The sequence below is a fragment of the Xenopus tropicalis genome, chromosome 1 (genome assembly GCF_000004195.4).
Source record: "Xenopus tropicalis strain Nigerian chromosome 1, UCB_Xtro_10.0, whole genome shotgun sequence".
Lineage (NCBI taxonomy): Eukaryota > Metazoa > Chordata > Amphibia > Anura > Pipidae > Xenopus > Xenopus tropicalis.
The window spans coordinates 64,180,695-64,194,579 of NC_030677.2; positions in this window are offsets into that span (position 1 = coordinate 64,180,695).

Sequence of the window (13,885 nt, forward strand, 5' to 3'; positions counted from 1 at the left end):
TTTAAAAAAGGGACACTAAAGGCAAAATTATTTTTTTTATCTTATTCAAAATTGTAGACAAAATGGGGCATTTTCCTTTTCACCTTGTAATAAGCAAAAGAGCTAAAAAAATTTTTATTTCATAAAAAAACATTTACATGGACAGTAAATACATCATAATTTTAACATGGTACATCAGGACATACTGTATTTACTGAAGTCTAAATAAAAAAAAAATTCGCCACATAGACAATTTATTAAAATGTGCATTGTGATACTGATGCAAACTTTGGTGCAGTTAGGCAAGAGAAGAAAATTAGCACTTTGGGCCAGCCCAAATATCTTCCGCCTCTGGCAGCCTGTATTTCTAGTCTTATACCTGCTCCACCCCATCCCCATTTGACGTCACTAATGGGCAGGCTGGGTGCAGGTCTATTAATACTGACAGCTTGGTTGGGTTGGGTCAGGTTGGGTGTGAGTTGGAAATAGACAAATTAGAGTCAGATACAGGTTGACTTTTTGTTGACCTGCAAAGTTTTATATAAATCAGATTGAATAAAGTCAGGTAAAAGTGAGTGGTATTTTTCACTTTAGTGGGCCGATGATTACTGTGTATAAGGGGGAAAGTATAACTTTGCATCCCTTCAGATTAGAGGAAAGAGATTCTATCTCAAGTGGCACAAAAGGGTTTTTGTTTTTCTTTGAGATTTGTGAAATTCTCTCCCTAAAGTGAATAAATATATTGTCTATAAATTGACACAGAAAGGTGGAAAGTAAGCAGGTTATTCTCTCCTTTGCTAATGTGGGTTGGCTATGCTGGTGAATGGTTGAATATAATGGAAAGCTGTTTATTTTTTACTCATATAACTATGCAAGCAGTTGTAATGGCAGATACATTTAGATAGTTTTAAAAAAGGGTTGGATGCCTATTTAGTAACTAATAAAATACAAGGCTCTGCGAAGTGTCCAATAAATGACTTCCTTTTGGAGGCAGCCTATAGAATGGCTTTTCTGAATACATCCAGCCTCATTTACTAGGTAATTCACAACTATATATGAGACCAGGGTAACATAATAAAAAGTCTAATATTTGCTTTCTCCCGGTAACCTTCAGCAACCAATCAGATGATCAATTTAATGCTGAACAGTAAATGGTTTAAAGGGAAAAAAGGTATTTATACAAGTTATTGAAGGTATGGGATCCATTATCCAGAAACTCATTATCTAGAAAGCAACAAATTACAGGAAGTCCATCTGCCATAGTGTCCATTGTAATCAAATAAGTAACATTCTTATTCTCTGTAATAATAAAACAGTACCTTGTAATTGACCCTAACAAATATATAATGAATCGTTATTGGTGGCAAACAATCCTATTGGGTTTATTTAATGTTTACATGATTTAAGGTATGGAGATCCAAATTAAGGAAAGATCCCTTATCCAGGAAACCCTAGGTCCCCAGAATTCTGGATAACAGGTCCCATACCTGTACCCTGGAGAGGCCCTCCTGCCAAACAACATCACATCACCCCTAACAATACTGCTTTATTTTCCTCTCCTATTTCAAAAAAAGTAGATCAGTAGATCAGTGAAAATGCAGTTTGTTCTCCTTTAAAGAATTATTTTATATTAACAGACACACTACAAAGGAATAAGTGCAGAATACAATCACACAATATGCTGTTAAAGTGTTTTGTTTATTTTTTCCCTGTTTTTAAATTAGGAAGCTATAATAAAATGGTAATTTACTGAGAAAAATAACAATGCACTTACATAAAGGAAAACACTAATTTCCCCATTTATAGAGTGATAAAATATCTCATTGATTGCATTCTAATCAGAACTATAAAGATAAATTGTTTGTCTAAGAAGAGCTAAAAGAAAAACACCCATGCATTAATAGGAGTCTTAATTCCATTTCAAGCACTTGGTATAGTTTAAATGTATCAGCACTGTCTTCTTCAATGGGAGAAACTCGAGGCATTGTTAATATTTTATAAATATACCTCTGTAATCACATGAACTAGAAACTGTTTTAGCCTGCTACAAAACTCATGTTTGCTAAACAAAGGGGACTCAGCTTTTATGTACTGTAATCCCCTGCATGGAGAGTTACAAGATGAAGGCCTTTAAAGATAGAATAGGATAATCCTTAGCTGGACCTGCTCTATAAATCTGACAGTATGTGAACTTGGTTTAGGTGACAGTATAGGAGAGGTAGCTTTACTGGAGTTGTCTTCTAGCATTTAAGTGAATACACCCCTATGGTTTAATCCATGAGGTAAACCCTATGGTAAAAATACACCCAGTTATAGTAAGTAAAAAAGATTATATACACAGATCCATCTGTTTATGGAAACAAAAATTGTATATTAGCAGTTTGTTGTGGTAGTTCTGATAAACAGATTCTCTGGATTAAATGATACAATGAAAGGAGAAGAGATTAATGGTGTGTGAGTCATAACATATAGAAAATAAAGATAGATGCTGTAGTCTTTCCCTATCTAAAACAAGTTAATCACACAGAATTAAAATAATAAAGACATATCCAGGCCCATTAAAATCTGGTGGAACATTCCTATATAGTACCTAGCTTAAGCACAGAATATGAATAGCTATATGTGTTCATGTACTAATGCACTAGCATGAGCAAGGTTTGGGAAATAGCAGGGTATCAGTTACCAAAGACCAAACAAATATTGTGTGTAATGGAAGAGTGCAGTGCTTTAACAGTAGTTCTGGCTTGGCCTACATTGAGTATGTGCCTTGTTGCTCATTGGGCTTCTTAAAATGGGCCTTATTATTAACATAATATTGAACTCATGTGCAACAATTTGTTAGTGGCAAATGCTTGGAACACTAAGGGGCACATTTACTAACCCACGAACGGGCCGAATGCGTCCGATTGCGTTTTTTTCGTAATGATCGGTATTTTGCGATTTTTTCGGAAATTATCGCGACTTTTTCGTTACCAATACGATTTTTGCGAAAAAACGCGAGTTTTTCGTAGCCATTCCGAAAGTTGCGCAAAATCTGGCGATTTTTTCGTAGAGTTAAAACTTGCGCGAAACGCCGCGCCTTTTAAGTTTTAAAGCTACGAAAAAGGCGCGACTTTTCGCGCAAGTTTTAACGCTACGAAAAATCACCAGATTTTGCGCAACTTTCGTAATGGCTACGAAAAACTCGCGTTTTTTCGCGCAAGTCGTAATGGCTACGAAAAACTCGCGTTTTTTCGCGCAAATCGTATTGGTAACAAAAAATTTCCGAAAAGTCATAAAGGCGCCGAAAAAAACGCAAAAAATACGAAAAAGTCGCAAAATGTTCGTTTTCCAATCGGAATTTTTCCAATTCGAATTCGAATTCGTGTCTTAGTAAATCAGCCCCTAAATATCTGGTCTTATCATGGTCATCAGAGAAGACAAAAGAGCTTCACTGCAGACTATGTGAATTAAGAACCAGTGAAGATGCATTCTTTCAGGTTTCAAGGGAGTCTACAATGCATGGCGGTAGTCCCGAATCCTGTTTTTTTATGGAGAATGCCAGTAAAGTCACGAATCAGTAATAAAAGAAGCAAACCATTGTCTTGATAGTGACTTGAACATAATATACACCTATATACCTGAAACACAATGTCTGAACTATTTATGTGCTAGAATATACAGTTATTTTTATAACATTGATCTGGACCAGTATTACAAGACAGTGGCTTTCATTTTCAGTTCAAGTTCCCCTTGTACATGCAACCTTTGGTATTGGTATTAAGCCATACAGATATAGGAAGATATTGGTTTATCGGTAATTCAGCCATGGTTCTAAAATCTTGGTTTCAAGTGTACCTAGTAAAGCATAAAGTCTCTCCAAATCTCACCCTAGCTTACAGGCTGAGCCTCTCCTGCCATTTCTTCAGAATTCCCCCCAACCAGGGGGGCCAGCCCAATATTTTCAGAAACACTGCTTTTTCATTTTTATATTTTCTTTCTAAGGCTGAGTTTAGGTTTAATCTTGGCAATATCATTTTGAACACAAACCTTCATGTTTTTAAATATGTTGCACCACTTATGTGGAACAATCTCTGTGCTGAAACCATTAGGATCCATTGCCAACATAACAGATTTGTCACGTGTAGTCCAGAGAATTCCCTAACAGAAGCCAATTACAGAGCAGCTAGCAGAGACACCCAGCACAGTTTAAGCAGGACAAGTTATCTGGCTCTCATGTATAATCCTCATTATGTGTATTCTCAGTAGGAAATTTCAAGTGAATTGAAATATGGTTAGATTGTGTTGTGATGTACATAATGCATGCTAATGAATTCTTGCATTATTCTTTCTATAGATGCACTTCCGGATTACCAGAGCATTCTACCATACAAGCCTGTTATATTATTGTAAGAAATAGGTTTCCACCAGTTATATATCCATAAACTATATAAATATAAAGGTATGGAAATCTGGTGCAGGTATGAGACGTTATCCAGAATGCTCCGGACCTGGTGTTTTCTGGATAAGGGATCTTTCAATAATTTCTATTTACATATCACTTAATTAAAGTGGGTTACATTGTTTCTCCCAGATTTTTAGTTAAATTGCGCTCAATAAAAAGCAGCACACAGTGTCAGACTGAAGCACCTGGGGCTCAAGAGAACCTGACCTCCAAACAAATATTTCCATTGGTGCCAGAGAATAAAAAGTTGTCCCAGTCCAACACACTAGCCTTTCTAGAGCAGAGTTTGGCCATCAAACGCTTACTTTGCTTAATGAAGTATAAGTGTAACAGAGCTCACTATAATAATGGTTTGCATAAAAGTCCAACTGTTCACGGAATCCCTTCATCTCCTTCATCTTCCTTCATCTCTCATCTCCATAAATTACACCAGCGCTAACAATAAACAAATACCAACTACAAGTCTGAAAAAAAGGTTTTGTCTGGGTCGGCCCCTAGATCTGCAGACGCTTCCCCGTTTGTTCACAGCTGCAAGTTAAGGAGTAAGGAGAAGGTAAAAGGTATGTGATGCGGCATATTGATGGTGGATGCTGCAAGGAGATCCCTTGAGGTTGCAGCCCTGGACACCCCATTTCGATGCTGTAGGGAAATAAAAGTCAAGATTAGTTGACTGATTGGTTTCTACTGGTAATTGTACTGTTGCAGTTTATCTCACAATAACCTAATGTTTAATGCAGACAAATTGCATAAGTTTTGCATCTAGCATTTGCACCTGTAATAGTTAATGATGCACACAGAGTAGATGCTCTGTAAGCGCACATTTTGTTGTATTTGTAAATTCAGTTGTTCAGTTTTCCCCCAATTCAGAGTTGTAAGATCTATATTCCAAAATCAAGGCAGAATGAACTCCACCCATGAGTACAGGAGACATATGACTTGTTTCCTTGCTGACTCCATGCTGTAATTGCAGCAGAACCTGTAGCTCTGATCTGGATATAAACCCCCCTACCCATAGGCCTCAAGTAGATATCAGCCTGATTGTACTGACAACATTCTTCATCTTCTTTTCCATTTGTTAAATATCCATTTACAGTGGTTTTTGTTTGTATGACTGTGATTTTTCCATTAACAGAAGGTTGATTATATACGATGAGCTCTGTACTGAGCAAACCTGTATAAGGCAACCTAATTAATAATAATAATTACTAATTAGTAGGCTTGACGCTGGCTTACACAGTACATTGATGTCCCTTAGTAATTGACTTTGCTGGGCTCTTTGTGTTTATCACGTAGATTCATTTGAAGCAGGGCACTGTGCCTGGGTAATATTAATCTTTGAACAATATGCTTGCATATGTATATTTAATACTGAATTGTGCACTTCAGCTTGAAATTAGACATTTTCAACGCATTCTAAATAACTTTACATAGCCCAGAAATGAAACTGCCGAGGCATGTAGAGCTACAATGAGTTTTCCTCATACTGGCGAATGTGGTAAATCTCTTGATGAATTGTTCACGCATTCTTAGTGAAGGAAAGACCACACCATTCTAAGCTCCAACAGATTCTTTTCAATCAGATCTGCACAGATTAATTTATGATAATCAATTAGGGTAGTTTAATTTCACATTCTATGAATTGCAAGAATAGCTATAGATTAGAAGGCACAAACAAGCAGAAAATGTTATAAAGAGTCAAACAGTGCCATCTTGTGGAAAACTCAAGCAACTTCATTTATGTCACAGTAATAAACGCTGGTGCATTTTAAAGAATAGCTAAAGGTAAAGGCAGTCAATAATCATATGTATAATGGGGTGAGAATATCATCCTGTTGTGCTCAGTAGCATTCAGGTGGCCATACACAGGCAGATTTAAGCTGCCAACTCGAGTCCTTTAGATTGTTTTGGCAGCTTATGTGCCCATGTATAAGGCTCCGTGAGAGGCGTCCCCAATAGATAACTGGCAGGTGTTGGGCAGGTGTTGAATGAGCATGTTTGATTTTCCCATCACATCAGGAACCACAGCGTCTCATTAATTTGGTACTCGATCCAACGCCAAATGATCAAATTAGCCTGATATCTCCCATACACAGGCAGATTTGGGTCCTTCAGACTAATATGGCAGCTTATCTGCCCGTGAATAGGCATCCCTGGTAGGCCTACACGACAGATATCTGGCCCAAAATTGTCCAGATGTCGATTGGGCAGGCTTGATTTTCCCTTTGGTTCGGGGACTGCATCGGCTTGTTGGGGCTAGGGCCCAATGATCGAATTAGCCCAATATTGCCCACCTTAGGTGTAATTCCAGCAGCACAGATACACAGATTGCAATTTCATTTCTGAGAGGAATATTCTGCCCCAGAATTCATGGTGCCATCTAGATAATAAAAGAATATACGAAGTTTGCTTCAGGTCTAGTTACCTATAACCAATCTTATTTCATTATTTTAACTGTAGTTAAGCAGTAAATACTCATTGCTGGTGGGAAGCAGAGGGATAGTAGTGCAGACTTTGGTTGTGTGCCGTCCTGCTTTTGTTTTAGCTTTGCTTGCAGGGCCATATGTTTTATGTGGGCACCAAGGGGCATATGTGTAGGATGGCTGCTTCAGAGGGGTCTGCACCCATGGGTGACCAACGGCACACAAAATCATGTGCCACCTGAGGCCTGGGTGCCTACAATTTGATCCAGGGAGTGGGGGCCTAAAAAGAAAATTTTGTGGGGAGCCCAGGCCCCTAAAGTTATGTCACTGGGTGTGCCTATATATATATACATGTATATACAATTCTATATTTTTCTTTAAATCCCCCAGGGAGGGAGTGGGTAAGGGCTGTGCCAAGGTCAGCAGCAGATAAGTTGATGTATATGTCAATCAACCTACAGCCTACAAAGCAATTTGTGATATCTCTGTATCCCCTGGCAGGCAAGTAGTTCTGAGCCAAGACAAACATAATTTTTTTTAAAAAAAATTGTGTACAGTTATTCCTCTCTTTCCCCTTTAAGATATATAAGAAAGTATTTTTCCCCCTGAAAATGTCCACTGAAAATCTGAGTGAGTGCTGACTGCCTGCCATCTTGCTGGCTTTCTCTCCATCACACTCCATTGGCAATTATTGGTTGGACTTTCATGACCAAGTTCTGGTTACATTATCTCCCAGTTATTATCTTTGGCTATAATTGTAAAATAGAATGAAGAACTTTAACCGGGCAGTTGTCAACAGTGAGGTCCACAGGGGAAGTAGTTTCCAAAATTGTCCTTGAGCACCATGGCAGCCCATGGTTTATGGATGACCACACGGCAGTACCAGCAAACAGCAGATCAGTGAGGGTTGAGCAGTTCTAAAGCATCTACCACTGCTATTAATGGACTCCATGCTACTTTTTGGTTAATGGACTCCATGCTACTTTTTGATTAATGGACTCCATGCTACTCTGCAAAATCAATATTGATGTGGGCCTAAAGACAGGTTAGGCAGCCTCTGCTCTGAACAACAAACACAGTTTGTGCTGCTTTATTTCTACTATTGTATTTGTAGGCATGGGCAGCTTTTCCATGAGTGTGCAGTTTACTTCCATATCTGTGTAAAATTCAATATAGATTTACAGTATGTGATCTGTAGGGAACTGCAGAATGCTTTCAGGCTAGCAAAAACCCTACAATTCCTTCTTTTTTAATAGTGTATGAAATAGAAAAAAGAAAAGAAAACCTCAGTATGCTTTTATAGAACAGGGATCTGCAGTTTTATGGCTCTTTCCATGTTATTGGATGCTGTGAGATGTAGTTTTGAAACAAACCTTACAACTTACTGTAAACCTAAATAAAATCTAAAGTTAAATATAATACCTTACTGGTGATTTCTTCTATAAAGTGAGCCATAGTCTGTTAAATTCATTGCTAACAAGGTTTTCTTTAAAATAAATCAGTATTATGAATGATCACACTGTTTCCTGTTAGTTTTGCCACCTCACCCCTTTAATAACAGCCACATATTGAATCCACATCCTGCATTACGGTGAGGGCAGTGAGGTTGGGGAATGCCCTTCCTAGTGATGTGGTAATGGCAGATTCTGTTAATGCCTTTAAGAGGGGCCTGGATGAGTTCTTGAACAACTAATATCTACAGTTAGTACTAGTGGTTGTATATATAGTTTATGTATGTGAGTGTATAGATTGGTAGGTGTGTGTGTGCTGGGTTTACTTGGAAGGGTTGGACTTGATGGACTCTGGTCGTCTTTCAACCCTATGTAACTATGTAAAAATTACTAATTACCAATTATTTTATATGCATTCTGCCTGGCTGCACATGAAAATGAAATCACTTTTAAATATTATCATTATTTGGATAAAATGGGAGATGGCATTTCTTTAATTTGGAGCTTTCTGGACAACGAGTTCAGGAGAAGGGATGTTATAGCTGTACAAGTATTACCATACAGCTCACTGTTTAGTTTCAATGGGTAACCTACCAAATATTCATACCACCCTTGGCCCAGCATCAGAAACCACTGATGTAAAAATCAACTTTTATTTTAAGTTCTAAAAGAAGCTAAGAATACCAAAATAAAATCTTACTTTAAGGGGTTTCAGATGAAGATACACTACCTTCTGTATTAAGCCATAGTTTGAAGGGGCAGATTTATCAAAAAATGTTTAAAGCTTAATACATAAATACATTCATTTCTATAGTATTTTTAAAAGCAGGCCTAGGGCGGCAGAAATTTAGGGGTGGCATGCCGCCCCACTGCACCAGAATAATTTGCATGCATGCCGAGTAATGAGGACGCGCAGAAACGTTTGCGTTGAACCTTAGCCTTGAAAATTTCTCACCAAGGGCGTAAAATTATCAGCTGGGTGTCACCCATTTGAGCCACATTTTATTTAGGGTTATAAGTGTCACTACTGAGACACCTGGGAAGCAAAGAGTCTACACTGCTGTAAAGAAATCCAGAGCGCCTGGCTCTTACAGGGATTAACTTGTACACTGCTTTGGAGCAGTCTAATTAACACTATTAGCAGTAGTAGAATAAGATCAACTCTGAACAGGCTCTGTTAAGTAAATGACAGTCAATGAAGCCACCAATAAAATCTGCATCATGGTTTCTGTTGTACCAATAACATATTTTCTTTCAGATTTTTGAAGACTTGCGAAACATTGATTGCAACTTCATCACAATATAATCTATTAATACTATTATCTTGCAGGTTTGCTAACCTCTTGGAACCATTACTTTGAAAAAAAAAGGGTGCCGAATTGTGCTTAGTATCCATGTAACGCCATAGTAGTTAGGGTAGGAGGCACATAACCATAGGGGTTCATTAATTATCCCCCCACACCATAATCAATGGTGCTCAGGAAATGTAAGGCTGGGGGCACTTCTACCACTGAAAGGATCATGCCTAGATATTTTTATGGAAACCAATATCATGTAGGGAGGTTCAAGGGCAAATCACCCTACCTTTCCTTTTTACAACGAACACTCTGTTTTATTTTTATGTGACCTTTGATTTTAGTATAGGAAATGCCAACATTAAAAGACACCAAATCCAGTTCTTTTTTGTACATTAATTCACAACCTAGTAACAGACCACTCTAAAACACATATCCTCATGGGGATTGAATTGATTTAAGGGCAAAAGGGAACACAACTCCATTTAAGTAGTGTGTCAGTGCAAAGAGGTATCACAAATTAATGTGCATTATGCCAAGATGTATTTATATGTTGAAAAGAAATGCATTACTTAAGTGCCAAGATGGCAGATAAAAAAGGTGATTTTACCATAAAATATTAATGCTAACAATAAATTGCTCCAGCACCTTATTTGATAGTTATTCTTTACTTCCAAGAGCATAATTAATCATCTTTTTTTGTTTTGCATGTACGTTATTTATGTGCATCTTGATAAATGACACGTATTCTCTGTTCTCTGACCAGTCAGCAAAAGCTGTTTAGTAAATGTCACATCTCTTATTTACATGAGATAAATGGTCTGTTAGCTGTAAAGAATATAATATTTTTCATGTCTCTGGCAATAACTTAGTTGTCAACCTTGCGTGACCAATATGGCTTAGTTTCATTCTTTAAATCCAAGTTATTATAGGTACAGAACAGGTAATAGGGTCAATCGGAAATGCTTGGGACCTAGGGTTTTCTGAATAAGGGGTCCTTGTGTAATGTGAAGCACCATGCTGTTAGGCTTCTACACAAACATATCAACATAAAAAAAACAAAAAACAAAAGGATTATTATGAATTTATTGAAGCCATGTTTAAATAGAATACTTATGGCAAAGGCATTGCTGTGTTTCTGTATAATAGATAACTGTGGCAACAGAAGTTTATAGAACAATGATATTCTTATCCTTCAGAGAGTCTGTCCTCGATTCTATAACAACTAACATTTCTTTATTGTAATATAATTAGCTGTTGCAGGTACCATTTCACAATAGCTCTGAAACCTTGCACAGTAAGTGTACTAACAGCCAAATGACTGCTGAGGATGTGTAGCTGTATCTTTGCCATTGCCTATTACTCAGGCCATGAGTCATTGATAGCATGTGAGAGTCCTTCACCTCTTTCACATCACTTGCAAAAGTTTGAAGAACAATGGTAGCAAGTAAATCATGGCAGAAATAAAACACATCACCATATTTTTGACATTTACACTTCCTTTAAAAGGCAATATAACTTCAATTACAATTTCAGGTTGCTAACTAAGGCTGGCCACACACAGGCAAACTTATATGCTCATGTTCATAGGCAGAGGGTAATATTTGTGTTTGGGAAGCTAATTGTACCAATTGTTTGTTTTATATTATTTTATTATTATTAACATGTATTTATAAAGCACCAACATATTCTGCAGCGCTGTACAATAGGAGGATTTATACATACAGAACTACATATAAATTACCATATAAAGCAACCAGTAACTGATACAAGAGGTGAAGAGGGCCCTGCCCAAAAGAGCTTTCGATCTAGAAGGAGAAAGGAATTGAGACACAAGGTGTGGGAATAGGCAAGGTTAGAATTAATCAGGGCAAGGGATGTAGCACAGGGTATTGCTTTTAGCTGCACAATGAAGTTGTGTTAAACTTAATGAGGGTAAGCTTCTCTATATAAATGTGTTTTTACAGATCTTTTGAAGGCAGAAAGATTGGGAGACAGTCAGACAGAATGTGGGAAAGAATTCCAGAGAAGGGTTGCAGCTCTTCCAAAATCTGAGTGTGTGAGGAGAGGAGTTGAGGAGCAGGTCAGTAGAAGAGCTTAAACATCGAGATAGAGAGTATCTAAAGATAAGTTCAGAGATGTAGGGTGGGGCAGAGTTTAAGTTTGAGAGTCATTAGTTTGAATTTTATTCTGGATGGTAGCGGAAGCCAGTGCAGGAATTGGCAAAGTGGCACGGCAGAGGATGAGTGGTTGGAGAGGTGCATGATCTGGACACCAGGCCTGGGGAGATGGGGTGATAGTAGAATTGTTAACTATGATAGATACCTCTTGGAGGCTATGGGTATTGTAAGGGGAAAGGAGAACCAATTCTATCTTAGAGAGGTTTTATTTAAGGTAGCTTTGGGACATCCAAGTAGAAATAGCAGACAGGCAGGAAGAGACACGAGTTAGGAGCTCTGAGTTGAGATCAGAAGAGGGGAGATAAATCTGAGTATCATCAGCATAGAGGTGGTAATAAAAACCATAAAAGTTTATTAGCTTACCAAGAAAAGAAGTATAGAAAGCAAATAATAAGGGGCCCAGGTGAGCCTTGAGGAACCCCAACAGAAAGTGCTAATGTAGAAGATGATGCTCCATTGTAAGAGACACTGAATGAATGATTGGTGAGGTAAGGTGAAAGCAGGACAAGGCAGTGTCGCAAAGGCCAAGAGAATGGAGGGACTGGAGGAAGAGAGGGTGATCCACAGTGTCAAAAGCAGCTGGGAGATCAAGAAGGATTAGTAGTGAGAAGTGGTTATTGGCTTTAGCAGATAAGAGGTCATTAGTGAGTCACGTTAGAGCAGTTTCTCTGGAGTGTTATATTTAAAACTATATTGAAGGGGATCCAGCAGCTTATGGTCAGATAGGAATTGCATAATCAATTGTAAACTAGGTGCTCAAGTACAGGACTTTTTTTGTTTTGTCACAGAAAACCTTTAAAACCACAAAGCAAATAAAGATCTTCCAGTTGTAAAAGGCACATCTGCCATTGACTTCTACATGATCTTGACAAATTTTAGATGGTGTATCAGATCTGCTTATATTTGGGTCCTGAGAAAAGGCATTTCTCTGTAAGTTTTCCCTTAGCCTCCCCAGGCCTGCAATAGCCTGGTCATCTTATGGGAGAAATGATCAGACAGCAAGGAAAGTATAAGCAAAGCCAGGTGATTATAACACAGGATTTACAGATCTAAGCAACCAATTGTAATTCCTTTTAATAAAACTGTGGTCATTCCTTCCTTCTTATGGACCCACACCTTGATACATAGTCTCTGGTTGCATATAAAAACAACCTCATTCTTTTGACATTTCTGTGTGGCCAGCTTTAACTATGTATTTCTGCATGAGAACTCCAGCCTAGGTTTTAGCACTTGTCTATGTTGGCTATTTATTAATACCTCACACATTTCTGCTGTGCCTTGCTCCACAGAAGTGTGTGAGGATTGGCTGTTTTCCCTGCTCTCATATGACTAATATGCCAGTGTGATTGTTCCTGTTTCTGACCTTGTTCAAGCCTTCTGATCTGATCTCTCATATGGGACACTGTCCTGCTTTTATGCACACCACTTGCTGCCTGCCAGCTTCCTAATGAACTCACTTTACAGCTGCAGCTACTCCTGTTGGCTCTCGTGGTACTTGCCACAGCCTACATGGCACTTCTCAGGTAGGAAGGACTAATGGATAAGAGTTTGCTTGACTACAAGTCTCTGTAGTTCTACTATTATGGCAGAGTGTCCTGCAGCAGTCCAGAATGCAGTGTCTGCAAGTAAAGACTGCATTTATATCAGTTCAGTATCAGCATTGATTAACTAAAATTTCAAGTAAACAGAGAGATGGTCGCACCACCCACACCTAAATGTTAAACCCTCAGGGAATTATTGGGTAATTTGCAGGAGGAGTAATCTATAGAAATAAAATGAAATCAAAATCACAAGTAATGTGACTCACAGTCACATGAGATGTCCCCATGACACACTATACAGTCAGTTTACACAACTCACAGTGGCAGAGTCTTTTTGTGGTCAAATCATATTTAGTAAACTCATGCCCTAACCATGAACATCTAGTAATTTATTAAAAGATCTGTGGTTTTCACATTTTTCTACAAATCTTTGTGAACTTACAAATGGAAAAAAACCCCATTGACCTCAACAGCTTTTTAGATTCTACATTAGCATTTCTTGTGGTTTTAATGATTAATAAATGCCAAAAAATGCGTTTGGGCAGGAATCATGAAAAAAATACATTAAGAACATT